Here is a 5,922-nt window from a genome sequence, read left to right on the forward strand (position 1 = left end):
TGCCCTCACCCCGGATTCTTACATTCAGCAAGCGCCTGATGTTCGCGGTTAGCTGTCTGCCCTTCACGAACCCGGTTATCTTCCATGATCACTTCTGGCAGGCAACTCTCCAGTTGCCTCGCCAGTGCTTTTGCTAAGTTTCCCACGCCACTATTTAAGATAGAGGTTGGTCTGTTTGATCCACACTCTGTTGGGATTTTGCCCTTGTTGGGGATCAAAGGGATTGAGGCCTGTGCCAGCATGGGTGGCAGGGCACCTTCGACAGTGAGTCATTGAACATCTCCCGCAAGTGCGGGGCCAGCGCTGCTGAGAATATTTTGTAAAAGTCTAACGGGAACCCAGCCAGTCCTGGCGCTTCATCTAATTGCATGGACTCCACAATTTTCCCACAATTTTCCCAGCCCTATCGGTGCTTCCAGTGCCTGTTTCCTGCCCTCCCCCACCACCAGTATATCCAGTCTGTTGTGGAACTGTTTCATCACCTAGGGCCCCCTCCCCGGGGCTTGGAGGTGCATAGCTCTCTCACGTGTGTTTCCTGTAGGAAGGCTATGCCGACCATCAGACTATTGAGATGGATGAGGACTCTGGAACCCACCCTCCTGTGCGGTTAACCGCACTCACCTTATGGGCCCAGCCCGGTCCCTCACTTTTGGGCCACTCAAAATGGCTGCCAGCTGCTTCCTCTTTTTTGCCATCTCCACGTGTTGTCTGTTGCAACCGGCGCTCTACTCACCCCTGACCGGAGGTTCCCTGGCTCTCCCCTATCCCCTCTTATCCTTGTCCCTCCCCCTCCCTGTCCCCTGTTCCCCTGGCTTTAACCACGCCCCTCCCACAACCTTGGCCCTCCTTCTTTTGCCCATGTTTTCCCTGAATGTGGTGAATGTGTAACCACTATAAATCCACACTGTACATTACTGTGTCCCTGTGGGCTCCATCTGTGAGCCGTTGCTCAGCTCTGCCCACAGGGGGAGATGAGGAGCATGTACAGGGCTCCGCCCTTGGCTCCACCCCATCAGGAAGTATAAGTGCTGCGGTCCTGCGAGTCCACCCTCAGTTCAGCATAGTCGCAGGCAGGCGCAGTTGTAAGCCGATTAAAGCCACAGTTTACTTCAACTCGTGTCTCTGAATGAATTGATAGTAATTTCTGTCTTTCCTCTCCCTCCTGCCAGGCATGCCCTCCCTCCCGGGTTGTGCACGCGACCTCTTCCTTCACTGTACCTCTGTACACCAGCTTACTCACTAGTGTAACACCCCCACTTGGTCAGGTTTCCTATTTAACCCCTGTATGCCTCACTCCCCTCCACCCCACCCCCCCCCCCCCCACCCTCACGATCTCCACATCTCTGCCCATGTTCATTCCTGTCCCTCCGGGCTGTGGCAACTCGCATTCTAGCCCATGTGCACCATCACTGCCTGCCCAGACCATTCTTCTGGAAGAATTTGTTGGCCTCCTCCAGGGCATCGAAATACCCTTTCCCGTGTATATGACGCATAGCTTGGCAGGGTACAACATGCCAAACCAGACCTTGCTTTTGTATAGGGCGGATTTGGCACTGTTAAATTCGGCCCACTGCTTGCCCAGGTCTGCCCCAATGTGTTGATACAAGCGAATAGAATTTCCTTCCCACTTTCACCCTCTCGCACCTTTCACCCACCTCAGGATCCGCTCTTTGTTCTGATACTTGTGGAACATTACAATTATCGCCTGTGGAGGTTTGCCAGCTCTGGGCTGCTGCCGAAGTGACCTGTAGGTACAGTCCACCTCCGAGTGCTTGGCGAAGCCCTCCTCGGCGACCAGTTTCCCCGCATATCGCTGAAACGTATTCTGTGGGGTTCCTCTCCTCCATCCTTCTGGTAGCCCCACGATTCTCAGGTTTTGGCGTCAAGAACAGTTCTTCTGGTGATCAATTGTTTTCTTTTTGGGTCTTGATCAGGCTTACCACCTCGGCTTCGAGTGCCATGATCCGGTCCCCTTGGTCCCTGGCGGCCTTCTCCAGGTCTCTCACAGTTGGCTCTTGGGCCTCAAGCCGCATCTCCATTTTAGCCATAGCCTCCCTCATGGGAGCCGTTGGCGCCTCCGCTGCTGACTGGGATGCTGTCTCTCTTCAGCTCCTCCCTGTCTTTGGAGCTCAGAGGTGATGGGAGTCCATGAGTCTGTCCATCGGTGCCTGGGTGGGCACTGGGAGCTCTGTGGAGTCGGTCCTTCCCGGTTCTGTGCCGCCTCGTGTGGCTGCCGGCTCCGAGGTTGAGGTTTCCCTCCCCTCGTCCTTACTGGCTTGTCCGCTGGGCCATTGCACTATTTCCCATTCTTCTCTTCTATTTCTCGTTGATGCAGTTTGCCGTGGTTAGGCTGGGGGGGGGCGGGGGGCGTAGGTATTTTTGGTACCTGTTTGATGGGGTTAAAAGGTCACATTCAAATATTTCATACAAGAGCCACCTTTTGTGTGACCAGTCAGTTCATGGCTGCCTCCGGAAGTCTGACCATTAGCTCTTTTGATTATTTTCTGTAATGGTAGTCCTGGACCGCTAACAAGAGAGATTCCCAGGCCCCAAACAAGGAGCAATCACGAGACCGCTAACTAGAGGTCTCTAGCAGACAACTGTTTATTTACTATTTCTAATAGTTGTGACAATGTCAAACATTGCAAGGTGAAAGCATTATGACAATGTCTGGGTGTCTATGCCTCGGAGAATCTCAGGAGCTGGGAGACTCTGACTAAAACCCGGAAATGAATATTTAAATGCCTATTTAAATATGCAAATCTGGTTCAGATGGTGAGGGTGTGAACCAGTTTGCGTCCAGTGCCGCGGGCCAGGAGTTCCATTCGGTGCCCGACGCGAACCCCGTTTAGGGGCTCTCCCACTAATAGCACGATGTGCGTCAGGCACAACGCAGGGGGAGAATCACCCTCTATGTTTTAAAACTTAATTGAGGGAAATTGTGTGGACTTTAGTTTAATGTCGCAAATTAGTTTAAGGGATAGGTCAATAGACATGCAGTGGTAAACATGTAAGTGGATATTTCAGAGTACTCAGAATAGATACATTGCAGTAAGTAAGAAAAGGTCCAAGAGACAGATCCACCATCTGTGGTTAACTACAAAAGTTAGAGATAAGAACATGGGAATCAGGAGGAAAGTAGGCAATCCTGCCATTCGAGCCTGCTCCGTCATTCAATCAGGTCACGGCTGATCTCTTCCTGGTCCCAAATCCACCTCCTCAACTGTTCCCCGTGTCAGTTTAACCTATTTTCTAATCAGAAATATATCTAGCTCCTTCTTGAAATCAATTACTGACTCAGATTCCACCTCACTATGGGACAGCGAGTTCCACAAATTCACCACCCTCTGCGAGAAGTAGTTCCTCCTCATCTCAGTTTTAAATCTACCATCTCTCAACCTACATCCGAGACCTCTCAATCTAGATTGCCCTACAAGAGGAAACATTTGGTCTACATTTACTTTATCAGTCCCTTTTAGTATTTTATATACTTTGATCAGATCCCCTCTCATCCTTCTAAACTCCGGTGAGTATAAACCCAAACTGTTTAACCTTGCCTCATACATTAACCCCTTCATTCCCAGAATCAATCTGGTGAACCTCCTCTGAACTGCTTCCAATGCCACCACATCCTTCCTCAAATAAGGAGACCAAAACTGAACACAATACTCCAAATGTGGTCTCACAAATACCCTATACAATTGCAACAGCACTTATCTACTTTTATACTCTAGCCCCTTTGCAATAAACGCTAACATTCCATTTGCCTTTTTAATTACATGCTGTACCTGCTTACCAACATTCTGCGATTCATTAACTAAGACACCTAGATTCTCTGCCCAGACACATTTTGAATCTGTTTTCCTTTTAGATAATAATTTGCCTTTCTTTTTTTTTGGCCAAAATAGATAACCTCACACTTATCCACATTAAACTCCATCTGCCAAATTTTGGCCCAATCTCGCAGCTGATCTATATCCATTTGTAAAATCTTTATCTCCTTTTCTGCTTCACCACCTATTTTAGTATCATCTGCAAATTTTGCTGTTGCACTCTGTCCCTGCTTTCAGGACATTTATATAGATTGTAAACAGTTGCGGTCCGAGGACAGACCCCTGCGGAACCCCACAGGTTACAGTTCACCAGCCAGAGAAGGACCCATTTATCCCGACCCTCTGCTTTCTGTCAGTCAGCCAATCCTCAATTCAATCTAGTACTCTACCCCCTGTGATCTCACCTTCTGGATCAGTCTTTTATGCAGTACCTTATCAAACATCTTCTGGAAGTCTAGATATACCACATCCACGGGTTTCCCATTATCCACCTTGCTGGTTGCGCCCTCAAAGAACTCAAGCAAGTTTGTCAAGCATGATTTACCCTTCATAATACCATGCTGACAATGATGGATTGAGCTGTGTCTTTCAAATGTTCAGTCATCTCCTCCTCAATGATTGATTCCAGCAAATTCCCCACCAGTATCAAACTTAAAGAACTTAATGAAAAAGCTTATAATTGTGCAAAGACAGGTGACAGGTCAGAAGATTGGACAGAATATGAGGAACAGCAGAATGGAACAAAGAACAAAGAAAAGTACAGCACAGGAAAAGGCCCTTCGGCCCTCCAATTCCGTGCCGACCATGCTGCCCAACTACACTACAATCTTCTACACTTCCTGGGTCCGTATCGCTCTATTCCCATCCTATTCATGTATTTAGGTAGGAATAGGTAGGAAAGTAAGATGAGAAGAGGACATAAGGAGACTGCAACATAATACAGATAAGTTAATTGAATGGGCAAAGATCTGACAAGTGGAGTACAATGTGTGGCTCTGGAGTGAGATATAGTCCAGAACAGTTAAGGACGTCGGAGTTCCTTCCCTAAAGGAGATTAGTGAACCAGATGGATTTTTATGACTGTTGACAATTCACTATTGCTGATACTGGCTTGATGTTGCAGACTTTTAAAAAATTCATTGATTTCAAATTCCACCAGCTGCCACGGTGGGATTTGAACCCATGTCCCCAGAGCATTAACCTGGGCCTCTGGATTAGTAGTCCAGTGACATAATCACTATGCCACCATTTCAGCCTCTGATGTCATTTTTTTAATATATGTCTGAGGCTGCCTCCTCTATGTCAGGATGAAGGAGTTCCAGCCCGAATCCATGAGGAGGAAGTCAGGGGACTCACTGAAAACACTCTTCAAATTCAGTCTAAGTTTTAAAAATGTAACCTTGAAAACGGTTTTCTAAAAATCCCGAATATCATGACTGCATATCGTAACACTAAACATTAGAGCCAGACCTTTCATGAGTAAAATTAAGAAATACATCTGCATAACATTGTTAGAATTTTGGAGATCTCTTCCGCAAATATCAACTGATGCTGAATCAATTGTACATTTTACTTCTTAGGTTTGTCAAGTTTTATTCATTAAAGCAACTAATATATGAGGCTAGGGTGAATAGATGGAATTAGGTCACAGGTCAGCCATGATCTCATTGAATGGCAAAACAAGCTCAAAGGCCTATGGCCTATTCCTGGTGCGATGTTCCTCTGGTTTGACACCAAGAGGCAATTCTTGTCGGCCTAACTATTGCCAGGGAATGATGCACTGGGATATTAAAGTAGCTCTTCCCATATTTAGAGATGTAAAATGGGATCCTACTCTACAGGCCTGAACTAACGATCATGCATCTTGACCATGACAAGAGGGGAACCCATGCAGCCAAAAGAGCTGAAAGGTGAATCTGCATCCTGGCAAGCAGAGAATAAGGATCAAAGAGTAGGGCACATTGCCCGTTATGTTGGACTTTTAGGCACCTGTTTAAAACAGTAAAATGATAGCGGCACCAATGACATTTGAAGCTACTATGTCCTCTGAATTACTGTGTGTCATGTAAGAGTACCTTTAAGAAATGGG

Source organism: Scyliorhinus canicula, chromosome 3 (assembly GCF_902713615.1).
Source record: "Scyliorhinus canicula chromosome 3, sScyCan1.1, whole genome shotgun sequence".
NCBI lineage: Eukaryota > Metazoa > Chordata > Chondrichthyes > Carcharhiniformes > Scyliorhinidae > Scyliorhinus > Scyliorhinus canicula.